Source organism: Diceros bicornis, unplaced genomic scaffold (assembly GCF_020826845.1).
Source record: "Diceros bicornis minor isolate mBicDic1 unplaced genomic scaffold, mDicBic1.mat.cur scaffold_156_ctg1, whole genome shotgun sequence".
NCBI classification, from domain to species: domain Eukaryota; kingdom Metazoa; phylum Chordata; class Mammalia; order Perissodactyla; family Rhinocerotidae; genus Diceros; species Diceros bicornis.
Genome location: NW_026691063.1, coordinates 69220 through 92292, shown reverse-complemented (window position 1 = coordinate 92292; position 23073 = coordinate 69220).

Here is a 23073-nt window from a genome sequence, read left to right as displayed (position 1 = left end):
GAGCCCACACACTTAACTGCTAAGCCCCAAGGCCGGCCCTCTTCTACTGTTTCTAATGTACATGTAAACTCAAAAGTATTTTTTTTATTTAATCTTCCTATTTGGTTCTTTTTTGTAATTTCCACTTCTCTGCTGAGTTTCCAGATATGTTCATTCATTATGAGAATATTTTTCATACCGCCTTGATCATCTTTATAATAGCTGCTGTCTTATCCTTGTCAGCTAATTGCAACACCATGGGGAGAGTTTCTCCTCCCTGCTTTTGGTCATATATGGATTACATTTTCCCATCTCTTCAAATCTCATGATTTTTTAAACTGTGTACTGGAGGGCCGGCCCCATGGCTTAGCAGTTAAGTGTGCATGCTCTGCTACTGGCGGCCTGGGTTCAGATCCCGGGCGCGCACCGAGTCACTGCTTCTCCGGCCATGCTGAGGCCACGTCCCACATACAGCAACTAGAAGGACGTGCAGCTATAACACACAACTATCTACTGGGGCTTTGGGGGAAAAATAAATTAAAAAAAATTAAACTGTGTACTGGAAACCATGAATGATAGTTATAGAGACTCTAGATTCTATTGTATTCCTTTGAAGAGTGTTGTTATTTTTCTAGCAGGGAGTTAACTTGGCTGGACTGAAACTCCAATCTCTCCTTTACCGTGAGCATAGCTGAAATCCTCATTCAGTTCTTTCATCTACCAATTGCTGTTTTTACACTAAGCCCTCTGGGGTCTACCCTGCATGTGTGTTGTTCAAAGATCTGCCAATTTGGTGTGTGTGTGGGGGAGACTTACGTACATCTTTTGAGATTTTCCTCTGTGTGTCTCCCTCCCTTCCAGAATTTCTCCCTTAACTTTCCAGCTACTCTGTCAGCCCCAAAATACATCCTCTAACTTTACAAGAAAGACTGTAGTTTTTCCCCTGTCTCGGCCATGTACAGATTTTGGAATGCTTTGAGGCAAAAGACTCAAGCTTGCAAATACCTCCTGGTACAATTCCCATCATTTAAGGGAAGGCTCCCTGTCAGTTCTGCTTGCTTTCGGAAGACATTTATACATACACACATATACACATTTATTATATGTATATTACATATAAATACATGATTCTATATAAATACATATAATATGTATTCAGATTTTATCATTGTTATATGTGAGAGTGTTAGTTCAACAAGCCACTCCACCATTACTGGAAGCCAGACCTCGGTTTTGTTTCTTTTTTAGATTTTATATAAATGGAATTAAAAAATCTATAGCTTTTTGAATATAATTTCTTTTATGCAGCATTTTGGTTGTGATATTCATCTATGTTATTGCATGTAGTTAGTGTTTGTTCATTTGTTGAAAATAATTAATTTTTTTAAATGGTCATAAAATATGCATAACCTAAAATTGACCATTTTAACCATTTTTAAGTGTACAGTTCAGTGACATGCAGTACATTCACATTGTTGTGTAGCCATAACCTCCAACCATCCACAGAACTATTTTCACCTTGCACTGAAACTCTGTGCTCATTAAGCAACAACTCCCTGTTATCCTTCCCTCTTGCCCTTGGGAAACACCATTCTCCTTTCTATTCCTATGAATTTGAGTACTTTAAGTACCTTATATGAGTGGAATCATACAGTATTTTTCCTTTTGTGGATGGCTTTATTTCACTTAGCATAAAGTCCTCAAGATTCTTCCTTGTCATAAAATGTGTCAGAATTTCTTCCTTTTAAAGGGTGAATGGTATTCCACTCTGTGTATACACCACATTTTTTTTGTTATTTCATCTGTTGATGGACACCTGGTTTGCTTCCAGCTTCTGGCTATTTTGAATAATGCTGTTAAGAACACGGGTGTATATTTATGTCTTTATACCTCTGCATTCAATCATTTTTGGTGTATGCCCATAAATGGTTTTCTGAGATTCATTTTTTCACACGTGGGTGGGTTCCCCACACCTCCAACAAGCAATTCTTGGAATGCCAGCTAGTCGTCAGATAATTCAACTCAATTTGATGCTGTCAACACAGAGATACATCAGACTCCACAGGTTGAGGGCTTAGTGCTATAAGACTGCACACCCACCCTACCTCACCTCAACTTCAGATACCAGTTACAAGCCCAGGCTGTTACCTGTACTTCTGACTGACTGGCTATAAACCAGAGGTTCCCACAACCTCCTCATTGGGTTTGATTAATTTACTAGAGTGGCTCACAAAACTCAGAGAAAGCTTTACTACATCACCAGTTTATTATAAGAGGATATGACTCAAGAACAGCCGATGGAAGTGGTGCATTGGGAAAAGTATGTGAGAAGGGGCACAGAGCTTTCATGCCATATCCAAGTGCACCATTCTCCAAACACTCCTTGTCATTGCCAACCAGGAAGCTCTCTGAACCTCCTTCTATTGGGATTTTAATGGAGACTCTGTCACGTAGGCATGATTAATTATTAACTCAGTTTCCAGCCCCCCTCCCCTCTCTGCAAGATAAGGGGTAGGGCTAAAAATTCGAATCTTCTAATCAGGGCTTGGTCTTCCTGGTGACCAGCCCCCATCCAAGAGCCATCCAGAAGCCCATCCAGAGTTGCCTCAATAGAACAAAAGCTTCTCCTAGTGTTCTTATCAATTAGAAAATTACAAGGAGGTCAGCCCCGTGGCTTAGCAGTTAAGTGCACATGCTCCGCTACTGGCGGCCCAGGTTTGGATCCCGGGCGTGCACTGATGCACCGCTTCTCCGGCCATGCTAAGGCCACATCCCACATACAGCAACTAGAATGATCTGCAAGTATGACATACAACTTTCTACTGTGGCTTTGGGGAGAAAAAAGGAGGAGGATTGGCAATAGATGTTAGCTCAGAGCCGGTCTTCCTCAGCAAAAAGAGGAGGATTATCACGGATGTTAGCTCAGGGCTGATCTTCCAAAAAAAAAAAAAAAAAGGAAATTACAAGGGTTTTAGGGTCTCTGTGTCAGGGATGGTGTCAAAGACAAATATTAGAATAAGAGTTGCTCCTAGTGTTCTTATCATTTAGGAAATTACAGAGTTTTAGGAGCTTTGTGCCAGGAACTGGAGGCAGAGACTGATAAATGTATTTTCTATTATTTCAGAACCCATAAGTGGAATTGCTAGATCATGTGGTGAATTCTAGTTTTAATTTTTGAAGGAACTGCCATACTGTTTTCCAATTTTATGTTCGCACCTTCATTGCACAAGCGGTCTAATTTCTCAACATCCTTGCCAACACTTGTTATTTTCTGATTTTGTGATAGTAACTATGCTAATGGGTGTGAACATGTATCTCATTGTGGTTTTATTTTGCATTTTCCTGATAGTTAGTGATGTTGAACATCTTTTCATGTGTTTACTGGCCATTTTATATTTTGTTTGGAGAAATGTCTATTCAAGTCCTTCGTGCATTTTTAAATTGGGTTGTTTTTTTATTGTTGAGTTGTAGGAGTTCTTTATATATGCTAGATATTAATCCTTTATCAGATATGTGATTTGTAAATCTTTTCAACCATTGCCTTTTTACTCTGTTGCTAGTATCTTGTGATACAGAAAACGTTTCATTTTGATGACGTGCAATTTGTTATTTTTTTTGTTGCTTATGTCATTGGTGTCATAGTAAAAAAATCATTGTTGGCAATGGCATTTGGACCCAATGACATGCAGCTTTTACCTTGTGTTTTCTTCTAAGGATTTTATAGCTTCAACTCTAACATTTATATCTTGGATCCATTTTGAGTTAATTTTTGTATATGGTGTAAGGTAAGGGTCCAACATCATTCTATTGTATGTGGGTATCCAGTTTTCCAGCACCATTTGTTGAAATCTTATCCTTTCTCCAATGAATGATCTTTGCACCCTTGTCAAAAATCATTTGACCATATATGCAAAGATTTATTTCAGGGCTCTCTATAATATTTCATAAGTATATTGTGTGTATTTATGCCAGTACCACACTGTTTTGATTACTTTGTAGTAAGTTTTGAAATCAGGAAATGTGTGTTCTCTAACTTTGTTCTTCTTTTTCTAGATTGTTATGGCTATTCAGGGTCCCTTGAGAGTCCATAGGAATTTTAGGATAGATTTTTCTATTTTTGCAAAAAAATCATTGGAATTTTTACCTCCATGAGTAAGTTGATTCTTAAGTATTTTACTCTTTTCGATGCTATTGTAAATAAAAATGTAAAGTTTTTAAATTTCTTTTTCAGATTACTTGTTATTAATGTATAGAAGAACAACAAATTTTTGCAGGTTAATTTTGTGTCCCACTACTTAGCATAATTTATTAGTTCTAAAATTTTTTTGTGGAATTTTTAGGGGTTTCAACATATAAGATATTATGTGTAAACAAATATAATATTACTTCTTCCTTTCCAATTTGAATGCTATTTCTTTCTTTTTCTTATCTAATTGCTTTGGCTAGAACTTCTAATACCATGTTGAATAGAAGTGGTGAAAGTGGGCCTTCTTACCTTTCTCCTGATCTTAGATAAAAAGATTTCAGTCTTTCACCCTTGAATACGATGTTCTCTGTGGATTTCTGTATATGGCTTTTACTATGTTGAAGTAGCTTCCCTTTACTCTGAGGGTTTTTTAGTGTTTTTAACATGAAAGCATGTTTAGTTTTGTCAAACGCCTTTTCTGCATCCATTGAGATGATCACTTTTTTTCCTTCATTCTGTTAATGTGGTTAATTACATTGATTCCTTTTCATATATTGAAACATCCTTGTATTCCAGGAATAAATCCCACTTAAAAATGATGTATAATCCTTTTAATATGCTGCTGAATTTGCTTTGTTACTATTTTATTGAGGATTTTTGTATCAATATTCATGAAAGGTATTCACCTGTAGTTTTCCTTTCTCTTAGTGTCTTTGGCTTTGATATCAGGGTAGTACTAACTCCATAGGATGACTTTAGAAGTATTCTATCCTCTTCAACTTTTTTAAAGAGTTTGAAAAGAATTGGTGTTAGTTAATTTAAAAAAAGTCTATGGACCTAGGAATAAATTCAGCATAAAATAAATACAAATAAACATTTTTTTAAATGTGAAAAAGTCTTTTCCTAAAATAATTAAAACTTAAGCAAGTACATTTATCACTTTATTTCTAAAAATTGTTTTTAACCTAATAGTAAGCATGAACAAATTGTTAGAATTAAAATGACTCAAATGTTAATTTTCTTCATTGCAAATTTTCTGACATAAGTATTCGATGCCATCATGTATGACATCTTTTATGAAAAAATGGTCATTTTTTGTAGTATTTGAGAACATTATGAATTTTCCCAGTGGTCTCTGACAATGCTCTGATATGCAAAGTTATCTTTTCAGCATGTATGTCTTATCATCATCTTTAACAAATTAACAAACTCTGTCAGGTGCTAATTAATCAACTACTTTTCATATGATTCAGGTTCTCCACCATCAACTTCTCTAACCATCAGGAAATTCTACAACTTCTGCAAGATTAACAATTTTACCATATTGTATTCATCTCGTGTGGTTTAAAACATCCAAAAATCATTGATAAACTGACCCTGCCCAAACTAAAGCATGACGAATTATGAAAAATGGTCTCTGTTAAGTGGGGAGGGATTTCACGTTGAACTTAATTTTATAATTGGTCAATTTATTACAGTGTATTGTTCTGTTATGTAGTTCACTTCTTTTTTTAAGAAAGTGATAGTTGAGGGCACTTAGATAATAAAAAGTTGAGAAAATAAGAAACTGATACACACTATAAGCTTCAAATATTTTCAAGCATAAGATGCAGTAAGAACTAAAACTAAGAAATGGCAGAGGAAATAGAGATAAGATGATAAAATTTCAAAACTGAATCTATAATAACATCTCAATGGCTACCGTTGTGGTGCCAAGAAGATGGTGAAATCAAAGCACTCATAAAGATGATAAAAAACAGACTGCAAAGAAAAAAGACTGAAATTTGTGTGTGTGTGTGTGTGTCAGGAAGATCAGCCTTGAGCTAACATCTGTGCTAATCCTCCTCTTTTTGCTGAGGAAGACTGGCTCTGAGCTAAGATCTATTGCCAATCTTCTTCCTTTTTTTCCTCAAAGCCCCAATAGATAATTGTATGTCATATTTGCACATCTTTCTAGTTGCTGTATGTGGGACGCGGCCTCAGCATGGCCAGAGAAGCAGTGCATCCGTGTGCACCTGGGATCCGAACCCGGGCCGTCAGTAGCGGACCGCACGCACTTAACCACTAAGCCACGGGGCTGGCCCAAGACTGAAATCTTTAAAGAGAGAATTTTTACAGCGATATTACAGATAGATAACAGGGAAGAGAAGTTGGAGTGAGAGACTATCTGTTTCTTAATTTACTTCCACTGTAGAGAACAAAAAACCAATTTGCTGAAATGTTTATTCCCTTCTCTGACCCTATCTTTACCTGCAAAATCTGAGCACTGATTCAATGTCACATTCCTCCTTTTCCATCCTCGTGTAACAGAGCAATTAAGCTCATCTGAAACCTCAACTGCCCAGTCTGTGAAATAAGGCCGGCCATCCATTCTCACAGAGGAGCCAACTGGAGGTATGATTTTTGGTTCTGAATTCAGCTCAACATCTTCAAAGAGTTGTATCTGGCCTTCCTTATCCAGGGCTATCAATGAAGGGCTGGTTGGCTTTCAGAGAAGACCAATTCACAGTCAGCTCAGACATTTTCTGTTGAGCTCTCTAAAGAAGGCTGTGGGGCATGTCAGTAAGAGTTCATTTCTATACGGGTTATAATTTTATTTTATTCAGAGATTTATAAAGAAATTTACATGGTAAATATTACTTATTAACAAGAAAAAAGGTGGTCTATTCTCTGATCATTTAAGCAAAATCCTCCTCTCAGGGCCCAGCCATGGACAAAGCCCAGATTCAACCTCCATGTGTCTGCCAGGCACTCTGTGGTCCATGGGAAGCCCTCAAGTTGGCAGCCTGTTCCCTTGTGTCTTGTGCTTGTACTTAATCTTCCATCTCTTCAGAGTACAACTAGACAGAAGCTCAAAGGACTTGACATTGGAGAAATGTACTTTTCATTATCTTTAGACTTCTACACTTTTTCAAAAGACTCTCAGCATTTCCAGTAATTGTGCAGCAATTTACCCAACACTAAAGTTCTCACTATTAAAAATTAAAATAAATAAATTTTGAAAAGGAAAAAAGTGATCTTTGCAGATTTGTACAGAATCTATATAATGGGTGCATCCTTATAAAGGGAGGAAAGATAACAAATTTAACTATTTTGGTTAGTTAACACTGTAAGTAATATACTTTACATATTAGCATTTTTGAGATTATTTGTATTTAAAGATACTGCTTCAAACCCCTAAATCATTGTATGTGGTAGAGTCTACCATCTGCTTTGGCTGAACAATTATATACAGTAAGTCAGCCAACATTCTTCCATTCCTGTATAATCTTATATGTGGGTGGTAATGGTTAGTTCTTATAGATTATTTGAATACGTGCATATCACAAAATACAGGTGACCATTAAAAATTAAAGTGTTCACCAAATAGAAGATTATCTGATTCCCAGAAAAAGAAAACATTACTGTGACATTAAGGCTAAAACTGTCAAAAAGGAAGCCAAGATACACTCAAGCAAAGCTTTTGCTGAAAAGTTAATTGGATCATCTTTGAAACTTTATCAGGTTTACTGTGTAAGCAAGATACTTTCAGAGCCTAGAATATAGAAAGTGTTTATTGCTACGTTAACAATGTGATCATTTATTTTGTAAATGTTAACATTACAGATGGAATTCATTTTCTACTATATTCAGATTTTCAAGTTCTGCTAAATCTTAAGGCCACATTACTGGCAAGTTGGGATACCTCTGGACATCTGAAAAATATGAATCCTACACAGAAGCATATAAATTCTCTATTCATCAGGTTCTAAATTCTAAAATATTCTAAGCTTTTGGAAGAAACCAATGGCATTCCAAATTGACAGTAGGGCTGCATGTGCGATACATGATCCTATAGGAAGAGAATTCCAGATTTCAAATAGAGGAGATTGTGCACAAAAATAAAGTATATTCTGACGTCTGAAAGGGGATTTCAAGAAATAAGGGACTCTCAGAATATGTGGTAATTGGTAAATAACTTACCAAGGGCTCTCTAAAGGAGAACATATTGTGGAAAAATGAGCTTCACATGCAGAGAGATAAAATGGCATCTCTGGAATCCTCATGATGAAACAGACACTGAATTACTTTTTCCTAAAATTTAAAATGTGTCTTATCCTCCAAACAAATACCAGCTCCCTGCCCTGTGGTTTACCTGAGCATGGTGACGTGTTGGGATCATTTTTCTATTTCATTGGCTCTTAAACTTGATGGGCACCAGAAGCACCTGGAGGCCTTGTTGAAACCCAGATTGCCAGGCCCCACTCCAGAATTTCCAGTTCTGCAGGTCTGCAGCAGCACCTGACAATTTGCGTTTCTTCCCAGTTCCCAGGTGATGCTGATGCTGCTGGTCCAGGGACCCCACTTTGAGAACCACAGCCTAACTTACACCCTATATATGGTTACCAAATCCATTATTTTATCCCTTGGCTGCTACTTTTCCTTTATCACATCAGCACCTTAGCTCCGAATCTCCTCACCAAGCAATGGGAATACTTGGAGAGTTTAAGAACTGGTCCTTCTTTCTGGCTCAGTTCTCCCTCTTCCTCTCAAAACTACAGTCTCTTGCCAGGTAATTTTTCCTTAAACATCAGTTTATCATAGATCTTCTTTGCTCAAAATCTCATGGCTCTTATGCTGAACACAAGACTTTTTAAATTCTCTACTTGGCTCATAAGGTCTGTAATAGCCCGTAGAATGTGGACACCCTGTTCCCTACCCTGCCTGTTATAAAGGAGTATGTGAAGATTACATAAGATACAGTCAGTTCTCGTTATGCACAGTGTGACATTCTACAAAGTCACTGTGAACACTGAATCAGTGAATATGACCCACTGCTCCTACAGGAAATGCAGGGTTAGGTTCCTGCAAACCTTAGTCATATTTTCTTCAACTGATCAATACATAACCTTTTTCTCTGTGTGTTTCTCTTTAAAGTCACCTTATTTAATATATATTGTTGATATATTAAAATTGAACTTAGACTAACAGCACTGTACCTCGTGTCTGAAGGAAGCTTGTCAAACACAAATACTTTCTCTGTAAAGGCACGTCACAGCCTCTTGCCCTGAGGATCACCAGGCAGCACTGCAGCACTACACATGGGGAACATATTAAACAGCCAAGTCACCAACACAAGGCACAAAAAGATAATAAATGAGGCACTAAATAGACTGCAAGAAGGACACTTGTTTACAGCATGGGCTGAAACAACAGGGCAGAGCGTCACCTTGTTCCCCTCAGCTGGGAACGCGCACTTCGAGTGAATCAAAATTTTCACCACTTTGCGCTTATCTGCAAATGGACATGAAAGCCCTGTGAGTGTTGATTTGGAGGCTGCCAGTACATTTTAGCTAGTAGGCAAGTGTGCAGACACAGGATCCACAAATAATGAGGATCAACTATATCATGAAAACATCTTTTCAAAACCAGAGTATCGTTCAGATATAAGAGCAATAATGATAACACAACAGCTAACATGTTAATGCCTACTATGCGCCAGGAGCTCTTCTAAACACTTTACATAAGTTAATGCATTTAAATCTCACTAAAACCCTATGAGACAGGAGTTCTCAGTAGCCCCATTTTATAGATGAGGAAACTAAGGCACAGAGACTAAATACTTTGCACAGGTTCTCCAGTTAAATGCGGGATAACTGGGATTGGTGCCGAGACAAACTGGTCCAAAGCCCACAGCTTCAACCACTATGGTAGGAAAGTGAGTGAATTTTCTACCACTCCCCAAAATACCCCTTCTGCTCCAGCCAGTGTGGTCTCCCACATACTTATTCACTTATCAAACATTTTCTGAGTGCCCCCAAGGTGTCAGGTACTGTGTTCAGACACTGGAGGGACAAATAGAATGTCGACGCAAATAATCCATAAAAAATCTATAAAACCAACTTGGGGTGAGTTTACTATGAGCCAACCTTTGAGGACCATATAGTCCGGGAGAGTCCTTTCACAAAGAAATGGAGCACTCCAAAGAAGTGGGGTGTACAGCGTGGTTATATACCATCAAAGTGCATGTACCACATGTGATTGCAATGTCTCTTTTACAATAGCCGCAACCTTGACCTGTCAGCACCTCCATTGATGGACACAGTGGGTATCAGGTCTGCTGTCTCCATGGGCGTGGCTGTTGTCTGGAGTTGGGTGGTCACAGGATGAGTGCAGCAATCAAATTCTAGCCTAGGGAGAAATGATTATACTTAAGGAAATGCCTATGTGGGGGAAGTTGCATTTACAACTTAAGGGCATTGCTTTTGTCTTTGGGACATGTTAATTGCTTAGGGCAGATATACAATGGATGAACAGAGGCTACAGGCCCCTTTTGGGGAAAAAAAAACAATTTCAGGCCCACTTAGTTTTACACCAAATGGCTTTCTCATATGCTCCAATGTATCCTATTGCTGGTCATTTATTTATCAAGAAGAAGGATAGTCTCAGCTTTAAGGAGCTCACTGTCTATGAGACATGAATAAAACAACAGTTATGGAAAAGTAGATAAGTATATGGTCCCAGAGTGGGGACATCAAAATGGGTCTCTAGGTGGAGACCTCTCAGGAAAAGTCTCCAAGAGAAAGGAACATTTGACATGAGTTTAGATTAAGAAATAGGAATTAAGTTGATTAAAAAACTGGGTAGGAGGACAGAAGAAGCACATATAAAAAGACAGTATAAAGGATGCTAAATCTTTCCGAAAATGGGTGGTATTTTTAAGGCTGGAACAAAGCAAACATGTAGGACAGAGTGGGTGATGAGAGTAAAGATGAGGACAGCAAGGGAAAGCCTGTGTGTCCAGCTCAGGAGTCTGAATGTTCTCTAGGCTACTCTGAACAGTCATTGAAGGAGTCGAAGCAGATATCAGATTTAAGCAAATTTGGATTCTAGAATGTAACTCTGCAGGCAAGGTGGAGGAAAGATTAGAAGAAATTAAGACTGAAAGTAAAGGGACCTGTTGGGAGACTAGGCAACGATCCAGATAAGATAGGCCTTGGCTCAGGCGTGGGGTCTGCAGGTGGAGGAGGCCAGGAGGTGGCAAGCAATGCTGGGCTCCTGCAGGAGGAAACTGAGCTGCCTCTCAGTCACGGGAAGACTGTGCCTGTCATGGCCTCCCCACCCCCATGCCCAAATGCCATGTTTCTTTCCACTTCTGTACATTTCCTCCCTTCCCCCATCTGAAATCCTCACTCTTTCTTCCCTCCACCTGCCCAAAAGTGGTCCCTTTGAGGACTTGATCTAGTCCATCTCTCCTAAGAAGCTGTCTTTAATTACAATTTCTCAATAACATTGCCATTTTTTTTAGGTTCTGTAATGCAACATACACTAAATACCTTGGCAGAATCAAATTACATCTTGCAAACCATGTCATGTATGTGGAGGAGCTTGAAACCCTATAATTCTTTGTATTTCCTTCAATACCTACCACAAATACCTTACACATATAGGTCAATGGATGTCCAGTAAAGTTGAGCAAAGAAGAAACAACCTTTATAAGCTAAGAACTTTTATGAGCTCAGTTATTCCTTTAGATCAGCTGCTTAAACCATTTGTTTTTCTCCACAGGTCAACAGTGTTGCCCAGCACAAATGAATTTTACACCTTCTCAAACTCAATAGAGCAAAGATGGAATTTCATTCCCCCTGCAAGCCTTACTGCCTCAGAGAAAAGGAAAAACAACATGTGACATCTAATTCTTTCTTCACATTCTCATCTCAAATTGCAAGTGATTTCCAAATGCTAACTGGTTTTCATTGTAAAACTGACAGAAAAAATTTCCCATTCTGGCTTTGTTTCTTTCTTTTTTTGTGTGAGGAAGATCAGCCCTGAGGTAACTTTTGATGCCAATCCTCCTCTTTTTGCTGAGGAAGATTAGACATGGGCTAACAACTGTGCCAATCTTCCTCTACTTTATATGGGATGCCACCACAACATGGCTTGACAAGCGGTGTGTCTGTGCGTGCCCGGGATCCGAACCTGTGAACCTGAGGCCACCACACCGGAGTGTGTTCATTTAACTGCTGCACCACGGGGATGGCCCCTCTCTTTATTTCTAAAGCTGAAATGTCTAAATCTTTCACTGGGCTTGTTGGAGTTTCCATAAAATGAAAACGTACATTCCAGAAAAATCCTTATCTTTCCAGAATAATCCTTAATATATTATGGTAAACACCTTTGCAAAATGTAACTGATTTTCAATGTCAGTGCCTCCACAAGGGTATCTTTGCATTATCTCCCCTCCCAACCACGTGTCACTTTGTTCCTCCCCAGGCTCATGGGGTCAAAGTGTTTACTGAGCACTAGGAATGATCAGAGTCTGAGGGAGACCTCAAGGATGACTAAGCCATATTTTCTGACCCCAACCATCTCTTTCCATCTCTCCTTTAACCTCTATTTTTCTCACTCTGGTTTCTACTTTAGTTGTTTACTTGTCTTTTGAATTGTTGTTTTGTGGTTTATAATTACCATGTAAATTCATGTTACTTTTTGCCTTAGAGTTTAGAAAGAACTTACATTGAACAATGTTTTTTCCCAGCTCTTTGATGTGTCTAATAACTTCCAACGCAATTCAAGGGGTTTCTTGTTTTTACGTCTCCATCATTATTCCTTCAGAATTATGTTCACCCCACACTTTTTATCTGACCAATGCTGCTTTACACTTTGAACGTTTCTATGCCAAGAGGCACATGAGGAATCCCTCGAACACCATTAGCTAGGTGACCCCACATTCCTCACATTTGTTTTCTTGATTTGTTCCTAAATAAGCATGTTTCTGAAACTAATAATGAATTGTACCAAGTGGTCGTTGCATAAAAAGCACTATCACAGATACCTTAAAGAGAACAAATGGAAAAGAATATTCAATTCCTCAGATAAGTTTACAATCAAATGAGGCATTGAGGGGACCTGGGGACACTGATCAGAGCAAAATCCTAAGAGAAGAGTTTTCAGTCCATTTCAAATGAGGTTAAAACTGGAATGAGATAGTATTTTAACAGTTATCTGAAATCATAAACATTTTTCTGACCTTTGAGAATTTATTTGCATATAAACTGTACAACATGTGGGGAAAGAGAGTGTTGATATTGTTCAATTTCTTTTTATTTTTCAGCACTTTGTAATAGATGTGGCTATTCACAATTAATAAATATCATAATGTGGAGAGACCCAACTTTCAACTGCCTGATATTATCAATTCTTACACAAAGCTCGAGTTTTAAAGATCAAATTTCATTTTAGTTACCTTCCATCTAGTCGATTTATATCAGAAAGTTGTTGAGTTTTAGGAAAATACTTCAAAACACAAATTTTATATGTAATTTCAAAAGCAAAAAATGAGTTAAAAACTGGATGGTAACCAGTTTTACTACCATATATTAATCTTTAACATGGGAGCAAACCATTTTAGAGAATATAATTGATATTTGCCTATTTGTATATTGTAGAATGTTAAAGGATTTACAGTCTTAATAATAATTTCAAATACCAGAGAATAAAAAACTGAAGGTTAAGCTTTATGAAATGTTTTTTTATTGATTTTTTTTAAAGATATTTATTTATTTTCCCCCCAAAGCCCCAGTAGATAGTTGTCTGTCATAGGTGCACATCCTTCTAGTTGCTGTACATGGGACGCGGCCTCAGCATGGCCGGAGAAGCAGTGCGTCAGTGCGATCCCGGGATCTGAACCCCGGGCTGCCAGCAGCAGAGCGCGTGCACTTAACCGCTAAGCCATGGGGCCGGCCTGAAATGGTTTTTTAGACATAGCAGATTTCAGAGCATATTACTTGAAAATAAAACAATCAGTTAGTGAGGTTTAAGCAATGTGGTTTTACTTTAAACTTGCTCATTCCATGGGAGCATCAATAAAAGCCCTCCGGGAGTGGCTGACGCTCTTTCCCTCCACATGAGCACCAGCTGTATTTTCTTTAAGCATCAGACTCTCGGGCAACACCATAGCTCTCAACTCCGTTTAGTTGAGAAAAGGCTTTATGTGTCATATGTTTTTTCTAGGGGTATGGAGCTCCCAGACTTATTAACTACAGGGAGAGAATAAGAGTCAGAACACAGTCAATAAACTCCAGTGTGCTCAGGTGAGAGGACAGATGCCTGAACTCACATCTGAAGAAGAATTTAGAGGATGCTTTCTGACTCTGCTTCGTGCCTCTGACTAAGCAGTCCTGGACATCCCCGTTACAGCCATGGAATAACACAGGCAGCCTTGATGGAGCAGAAGTCCTCCTATGTCCATCATTTGTGCAGAGCAAACTGGCTTAAGACCTCTCGTTTCCTGCTGCAGTGGTAATTTACAGAGATACAGAACTGTCATCTAGTGAATAAGAAGAAAACAGCAAGGTGTTTGACACGAAAAGTGACATTTTGAGTTTTTTCAAAAAGAACAGTGAAGCACTAAAGTTGGTAAAGTTGACACAAAGTTGACACGATGTGGCACACGAAAGTTATAGCAAACACTAATAATGTGTAGGTGAACTAATAAGTTGCTCTCTATGCCTCTAAAGCATGTCTTGACATCTGACTCATAAATAGTACAGTTTAAATATAATAGAATATCTTTGGAAATAACTTCTCATCTCATCTCATCCAATGTTGTTTGCAGGATCCGGTATTAAATAGCCAGATGGTGAGTACCCATGTTGAAGTACCATTTTTATCACAGTGGAGAGAATATGAGGCATAAGCCCAACGGACTGATGTTCAGATCTTCCCTCTTACCCTTGATCAATTTTGTAAACATGGTTTTCTTTATCAAATATGAATTATAACAGTTACTTTAAAGGATTACTGTAAGAATTGCATAAGGGAATACAGTAAAGGAACTGGCGCACAGTAGATTGATAGTTAATTCTCCTTCCCTGTCTCTCTTCTAAGAAACATACAGAAATAATCTAAGAAGAGAACCCGTGTATAAAGTAAACGTATGACAAAAAGTCAATGGCTCCTGAAGTAAGGGACATCATTGTTGAGTGCTTAACCTCAACTGCCTCCAAATACTGTTAACTCTCAATTAATTTTATGTGTTTTCTGTCTTCCAGACAAATCACTGGCTACGAGGAAAGGAGAAGGTGTGAAATTTAAATTGATTTCACCCTTGGATGGTCCAGCTGTAATATTAGGTGTTTTAAATCACCTGGTTTTTCAGGTTTCCTGCTTATTCCTGTATATTTTACCACGGTTCACAGCCCGAGAAAATTAGAAAATCATTATGATTTTACACACATGAATATATATCTTGACTATTACAGCTCGACTCTTAATATATAGAGCAATGTTGTACATGTTTTGTCCTTGTGGATAGTACAGAATACTTTTGTCCAGGTTTTCTTTGGCATTATCATTTATAACGAAGAACTCAGTAATATATGCCCTGGAGATAAGGGTTTAGAAAAATCTAACATACTATCCTAGTCATGCCTCAAAAAAAAAAGTAAAATAAATAAAAAGCTATAAAAATAATGAGAGGATATTTTGAAGGCACCATTTTTCTTAATTATTTCCAACTTTATTTCCCTTCACCTCTTTTTAATCTTTCTCCGTCTTATTTGTTATTGGCTAATCATCTCACAGTAATTAAACCACCCCCAGCTGAGTCCCCCATGCCTCTTCAAGTGCCCCAGCCTGATGTAGGTCTCAGCTCTGACAAAAAGAAGCTGGAAAAACTGTTTTGTGGCACTATTCTTAAGAATATCTTTACTCTTACAATAATAGCTATATTTTTGAAAGGCGCCAGTGGATTACAAAATGAAGTACTCGACCAATGTTGTATCCTCATTTTCCTTCCAGGGGGAGCACAACTTTCATGTGTAATGCAGGGCTGTTGCTTTATTGTTTTTTCCTTTCAAGACATTTTATTACTTGTAAAACATAATAGGGTTAATGGTGATATATGAGTAACAATATAAACTTACAGACAGCAAAAAGATACTATTTTACAGTCATAATTTTGTATACTGTAACAAACAGTAATACTTTCATAATGTACTATCTTGATTGATCAGGAATTATTCCTGGCTCATTTTTATGCTAATTCATTTATTAGATTACCAAATATATACTTTTATGATCTTTATTTTCAATCAATACAATTGAAGGGACATCAATTGTTCTTGGTAAGTGAAAGGTCACAAAAAATTTTTGATAATTTATAAGTTTGAGAAGGATCTTTCTGCTTTTTAAAAGAGAAGTCATTTAATATTTGGGAAAGTTCTCAAAAATCATCAAATTCTTTAATTTTACAGAAATGAATACTACATTCCAGAGAGCCTAAGTACGTTGTCACACACTAACCAGAAACAGACCTGGGCCTAGAACTCAGATCTGAGTCACCTGACTTCTACTGGACCACACTCAAGGGAGCACATCCTCTTCTTACTGGTAATTTCTAATACTAAGGTATTTTCAAAAGCACAGTTGGGAGAAAGTGTAAATAAATAAAACAGATGATTTTATATAAAAAAGTAGCAATTGCTACCCACAATTTCTATTCCATATGAGTGTTTCCTTTCTTGAAGGTTTCTTGTTTTTAATAGTAAGTCCACTTTGGTAACAAGAAAAAAAGACATGAAATTTGGCTTCATTAGTAACAAAAAAAAAAAGCTTCTGTTGAAATTAAAAAGACACTAACTAATGTTTCATCTACTACAGCAACTTAAGAATATTATTGGATTTTGGAAAAGCTCTGAGAGATTTTTTTAAAACTCATATCCATGTGACTATTAGTCCAGCCAGGCACATCTCCACATGACATCTCCTAGAGTGTCTAGTTTTCTGCTGGATCCAGCTGTTGTCAGGCCCAATGTTCTGGCTGGGTAGAGAATGATGCATCTTCTGAAAAGCATGTCCTCAGTTCCACTTCAAGGCTGATTTTCTCTGTAAAGTGTAAGTGGAAGAAAACATCCCCTTCCACCTGACTGGATTCCCTTGCAGGCTTAGAGAAACAAGGTGGCCTAGTCAGATGGGCAGACAGGAAGGTAAATGAGAGTCTGTCACAATTTTATGATAAATAAGAGAGAAAAGGATTTGACATCCTAACAAGATTTTCTTACCTATTGAACAACATCTGAACATATTTTTCAGAGTTTCCAAAATAGCAGATTGAGATTCTAAGTTGGAAAGGAAGAAGATAGTCAATATATTAAAAAATAAATTTTCTCATTTCCTCAATTGGAAAACAAAACTAAATAAAATATATCTTTAACCATAAGTACCAATAACATCCAGTTTATCTTCCAGTTATAATTCTATTATGAGAACATGAATACTTTTCAATATATTTAATATGTACAGTGACTAACACTCATGCCTTTAATTACTTTTGAATTAGACTAGCCCTATGCCCTATTTGATAGACATCAATCATAATTACTTTTCTCAATTCCTAGTTTCCATTTTGTGTCAGAGAGTACCTGCTGAGACATTCACTTTTTATATTATTCACTTAGCATAAGTCTGTAAAATGATGGACGACAACTCAGCCATCTTGAAGGATGGGGTCTCAAATGCTATATCTCACTATTGACAAATCACCTTCTGGTTTGAATGAGCGACAATGAGCACTGTCACAAGAGACACTCGGAAAAAAGGGATCTTGCTCCTTTTGTCTGTCCTTTGGGAGTCTGTGAGACTGCAAATTCTTCATATTAGAAAACCTAAGTGAGGACCAAGTCCAGGAATCTTTTTAAAACTAGGGGACACTCTCTTCTACGTGAAGCTTGCATCGAAGTTTATAAACATAAGAAAAAAAACAAAGAGCCTTCAGGGCCAGCTGGGTGGGGCAAGCGGTTAAGTGCGCCGCTCTGCTGCAGCGGCCCAGGGTTCACCGGTTCGGATCCTGGGCGTGCACCGACGCACCACTTGTCAGGCCATGGTGTGGTGACATCCCATATAAAGTGGAGGAAGATGTGCATGGATGTTAACCCAGGGCCAGTCTTTCTCAGAAAAAAGAGGAGGAGTGATAGATGTTAGCTCAGGACTGATCTTCCTCACAAAAACAAACAAACAAAAACCAAGAGCCTTCAGGAATATCCAGCGCTCCATGGATCGGAGTCTGAAAACCACTCATCTTTTCCGTCCTCCGCATTTTACAGATGAAACATAACACAAACAGTTGGCGACAACCTGAAGACTAGAGTTCGTCTCCTGACTGTCACATCACTCCCACTCGACTGCTGTGCAGACCAGACGCCTGACAAGATACAGCAGTCACTCCTGGGGATAATTTAGACATTCCCATTTTAGCAGCATTTTAGTTTATGTACTTGACAAGACTATAGAAAAACAAAAGGTATTTACTGCTTAAATTGTATAACGTATAGTTAAATGACATTGAAAGTTTTCATTTCACTTACAGCAGAGTTTTGATGGGCCCAGGGGCCTTCTTTCATCTGCTCACCCTCCCAGGCATCTCAAACCTTCTCTGCCTTTCCCCTCTTGCTCACTGTGCTCCAGCCACACTGGCTTCTTGCTGCCCAACAACATCCGAGTCACGGTTCCTCCACAGCATCTCTGCAGCCCTGGGATATCTGCATGTCCTCCTGCTCTGTCCCTTCCCTCTGGGCCTTGCTCCAGCCTCCCTGGTCTCTCTAATTAAAGTAGCAACCCACTCACTCTCTAGCTCTCCCCATTGCCTGTCACTTACCTTCTTCTTGACACACATCATCACACGATAGACTATGTAATTCACTTGTCTGCCTACTGATCCATTATCTCATTTAACCAACAAAAACAAGTTCTGTGAAGACAGATTTTGTAGAAAATTTTTTCCTTAGTGTATCCCAAGCCTGGCATACAGTAGGTGTTTAAATATTTGTTGAGTAATTGTAAGAGGGAATGAAAGGAGTGATCAGAAGAATGATGACACCATGGAAGTAGGTGCCACCATGAAGAGTGGGTATCCTGGGAAGGGAAAGAGGGAGGAAAGATTTTATGTCAGGCAACACGGGTACCACTGTGCCTTTACTACTTCCTGCACATCAGCTTGTGGACGTAAATAATCCATAATCAATCTATAAATCAAAATTGGGGTGAGTTTATTATGAGCCAACTTTTGAGAACCATGACCTGTGGCCTTCCTTCCCTAAGGAAGGAAGAGCACCGAAGAATTGGGGTGTACAGAGCAGTTATATACCGTCAAAGAGCATTTATTGCAAGTGATTGCAATGTCCCTTTTACAATAGCCATGAGATCAGCCCTGCCAGATTGCCCTGCCAGAACAGCTATTGATGGACACAGCGGGGGAGCAGATCTGCTGTCTCGATGGTCACGGCTGGTGTCACGTCTGTTGTCTGGAGCTGGGTGGTCACAGAATGACTGCAGCAATCAAATCCTAGCCTAGGGAGAAATGCTTATCCTTAAGGAAATGCCAATGAGGGGGAAGATACATTCTTATCTTAAGGGCATTTACTCTTCTCTTTGGGACGTGGCAAAGCAGATACACAGTGCAGGCGACAGACCCTTTTGGAAAAACAAATTCAGGCTGAATTAGCTTTACCCCAAATGGCTTCCTCATGTGTTCCAATATATCCTATTGCTTGCCATTTATTTATCAAGCTCAGTATGTCTTTCAAACAGAAATCATCGAGAATAGCATGAAGTAGTCACTTACCAACAGATGTCACTGTGGCAACAGAATATGAACAAGTGACCTTCAAATATAACCATTCTCCCAAATACTGTATTTCAGTGACTTAATCAAAAAGGGATTCTTCTGACAAATCTCCACTCTGAACTTAGCATTAGAGGTAGTCAATTTTGAATAAAGACCTTTAACATCAAAGCCAGCCAATAGTTCTTGTTAAAGCAAATCCAAACTCGGGAACACTTTTGTTTTCAGTCACCTCCAATCCTCTCAAACTCAAGATAAGGTCTTGGTTTTGTGCAGATGGAGAAAACCTTCTCTTCCTCTTTTTCTAGTCAGATAGTTCAGGGAAGAGCCCAAGGTGTCTCCTGGTGGAACACTAACAGATATTCACATTAGATATGCATGCAATGTTTCCTAGCTTCTTTTCTATAGGCCGAGGTCTGATGAGTTGCCGCAAGGAGCAAACATCTGGGCTCCAGCAGTAAATAAGACTCTGTGCAGTTTACCACAACAATGAACTACAAATATGTATCAGGAAATATTTTGAACACCTAGACCTAAGCTCTCAGTTTCCCTCTGTCTAATTCCATGGCTACTTGAACTGAATTCACTCTTCATCCCCATCCCATTTGTGATAGTTTTTATTTCCTTGAATCAGCATGTTATAACATCTAAGAGAAATTTATCAAAATACTCTCTTCAAAATAGCTAGCTGAGGGCCGGCACCGTGGCTTAGCAGTTAAGTGCACACGCTCCGCTGCTGTCGGCCCGGGTTCGGATCCCGGGCACGCACCGACGCACTGCTTCACTGGTCATGCTGGGGCAGCGTCCGACGTGCAGCAACTGGAAGGATGTGCAGCTGTGACATACAACTATCTACTGGGGCTTTGGGGGAAAAAAATAAAAAATAGATAAAATCTTTAAAAAACATAGCTAGCTGAAGTATAGGAGTTGTAGAGGGTCAAGATTTTAAGATGACAGTGATGTACAAAGTAACTTTACTACAAAATAAAAAGAAAATGAATGAGAACAATAAGAGACAGAAAAAATGATAAGGAGAAGGAATATAATAGAGAGTAAAACTAAGAAAAAGAGAAAAAAGAAGAAAGAAGGTGTAGGAAAGAGAGAGAGTCAGGAGAAGCATGAGAAATGGCAGAAAGGGGCACGAGCAGAGGGAAGACACCAGGCTCAGAGCGAATGACAAGTCAACTGGCTTCTGAGCAGGGCTCAGGTCTAGAGTCACTGGGCTGCATCTGAGAACTCCACTCAGTTCTAACATCCTGAGAAAGACCATGCCTCATCTAAACTCGGACGGCAATGGTTACCAACGCTCTCCTCTCCAAGGACCTGCTGGAGTTTTGAGAACTGCCTCTCTCAGCTCTGGGACTGACAGAGTCCCCATTAAATATTCATCAACTGGGATGGTTGTTTTGAAAGAGTAACCCAGAGAGAGCTCTATCAAGTGTACATTTAAACCTGCCAACTCCTTCACTCATCCTTCCAAAGAATTAACAAACTAAACTGTTTAAAAAAGATAAAAACTACTGTTAAGCAAAGTAGCAGAAAACTTTCCTGGTAAACTTTAAATGTTCCATCTTTTTTGAAGTTACCTCACAACATTCTGAGCATAGTCTAAAATTCTGGGCTCCCTACAGTTCCAAATATGTTTCAGAAATGATCTGTTTTTCATCACAAAGTAAGCCTATACCTTATGAAGCAAAATAAACTTGGATGAGTTTTATCTTGTAGAGAGAGGACAGCAAGAAAAAGAGTAGGATGTGCCTCTCTGCTATGAAGGATAATAAATAAAATCACACCAAAATATACAAAATATGCCTCTAAAACTGAATGAAGCAGACTCTAAAGAGTTTTACATTTTAAGTAAAAACGCACTTATATAAAATTATACATCAGTTTGACTAAAATATAATCAATTTTATAGAAGAAGTATTCATTAAGTTTCATTTAAATAGCATGACATGATTAGCTGCATAATAAATGGTAGATATTTTAATTTGGGTATGCCATGTCCTCCCACCAATGAAGGTGGGCTTAAACCTGTAATTTTCCTAAAAGGCACCAACCGTATATTCTGCTTATTTGATTATTTAATAGTATGGATCTGCTCCTCATTGCCAATGAAGGATGTCTACACACACGCTTTAGCTTGCATATGTAAGGGGAAATGCAGGATGAGTTTATAAAAAGAAAAATTGAAAATGAGCATTGTCTTTAGGAGAAGTGGTCAATCTGTTCAAGAACATTTTCTCCCTTGGTCAAGTGAGAAGCTGAAAGAGAGAATACTATCAGCCTCTTCCTTGGCCCCTAAGAGAATTCTGCATTACCTCAATTAAACGTGTGCTAAAGTGTTTGTAATAAACTTGGAAATGAGTTGATGATACTGTATTTGCATTACATGACACAGACTCTCTTTCATTAGGCACGATTCAAAACACTTTTTTGGACATTAGAGTCCATACAAGTTTTGCTTCTCTGACAGACTGTAGCTTTAATCTCATGGACATGAAATGATAGAGAATTGTTCCCCTTTCCCTTTCTACTTTAAACCTGAGTGATAAATTTCCAACTACCTTTAAAAACTGCAGGTCCTTCTGAAACACATTTTAGTGTGCTGGTTTATTTTAGCTTCATTTCTTTGTTCTATCCTAAACTGCTTTCAGTTTGATCTATGTTCCTTTGTATTCCTTTTGTATACCTAGATATTTAAAATCTGCTCTAACCTATATTGGAGAAATGTTGGGTTACATATCTTTCAGCCAGCATGTAAACTCAAGTTTTAGGGTTTCTACGCAAAAAGTTTCTGCCATGTTTCTACCAGCTCTCCTTCCATATATTTTCCTCCAGGATTTCCTGTGACAAAATTGTCTTTCTAAAAACCAGTCCTCTGTTCACCCTCTTGGCCTGTCACATTTTCATAGAAAAATAAAGGACTGGATTTTCCAAAGATGCAACAAGAATGATCAAGTGCTGATTCATACCTAGATATCCTGCTCCAGTTCTCCATGAATTTTAAAAATAAAGTTAATTATCTCTTTCATTTTGTCTCAAACTATTGAGTAACCTTGTCACTGAACCCCTAAATTGGTCCACAGCCTGCTTCAGCAGACACAAAACTCTCTCTCAAATGCTTGAATTCATGTGCTGAGTAGGTATTGTATTTATTTAGATTTTATTCAACAAGAGATCGTCATTGATTCACTCAAATACTTAAGTATATATTATGTGCCCAAAGGTCTTGAAATTTTGGGGGTCTGCAAGGAAGAGAGATATGTATAAACAGATAAATTACTCTATAGAAATAATTTGATTG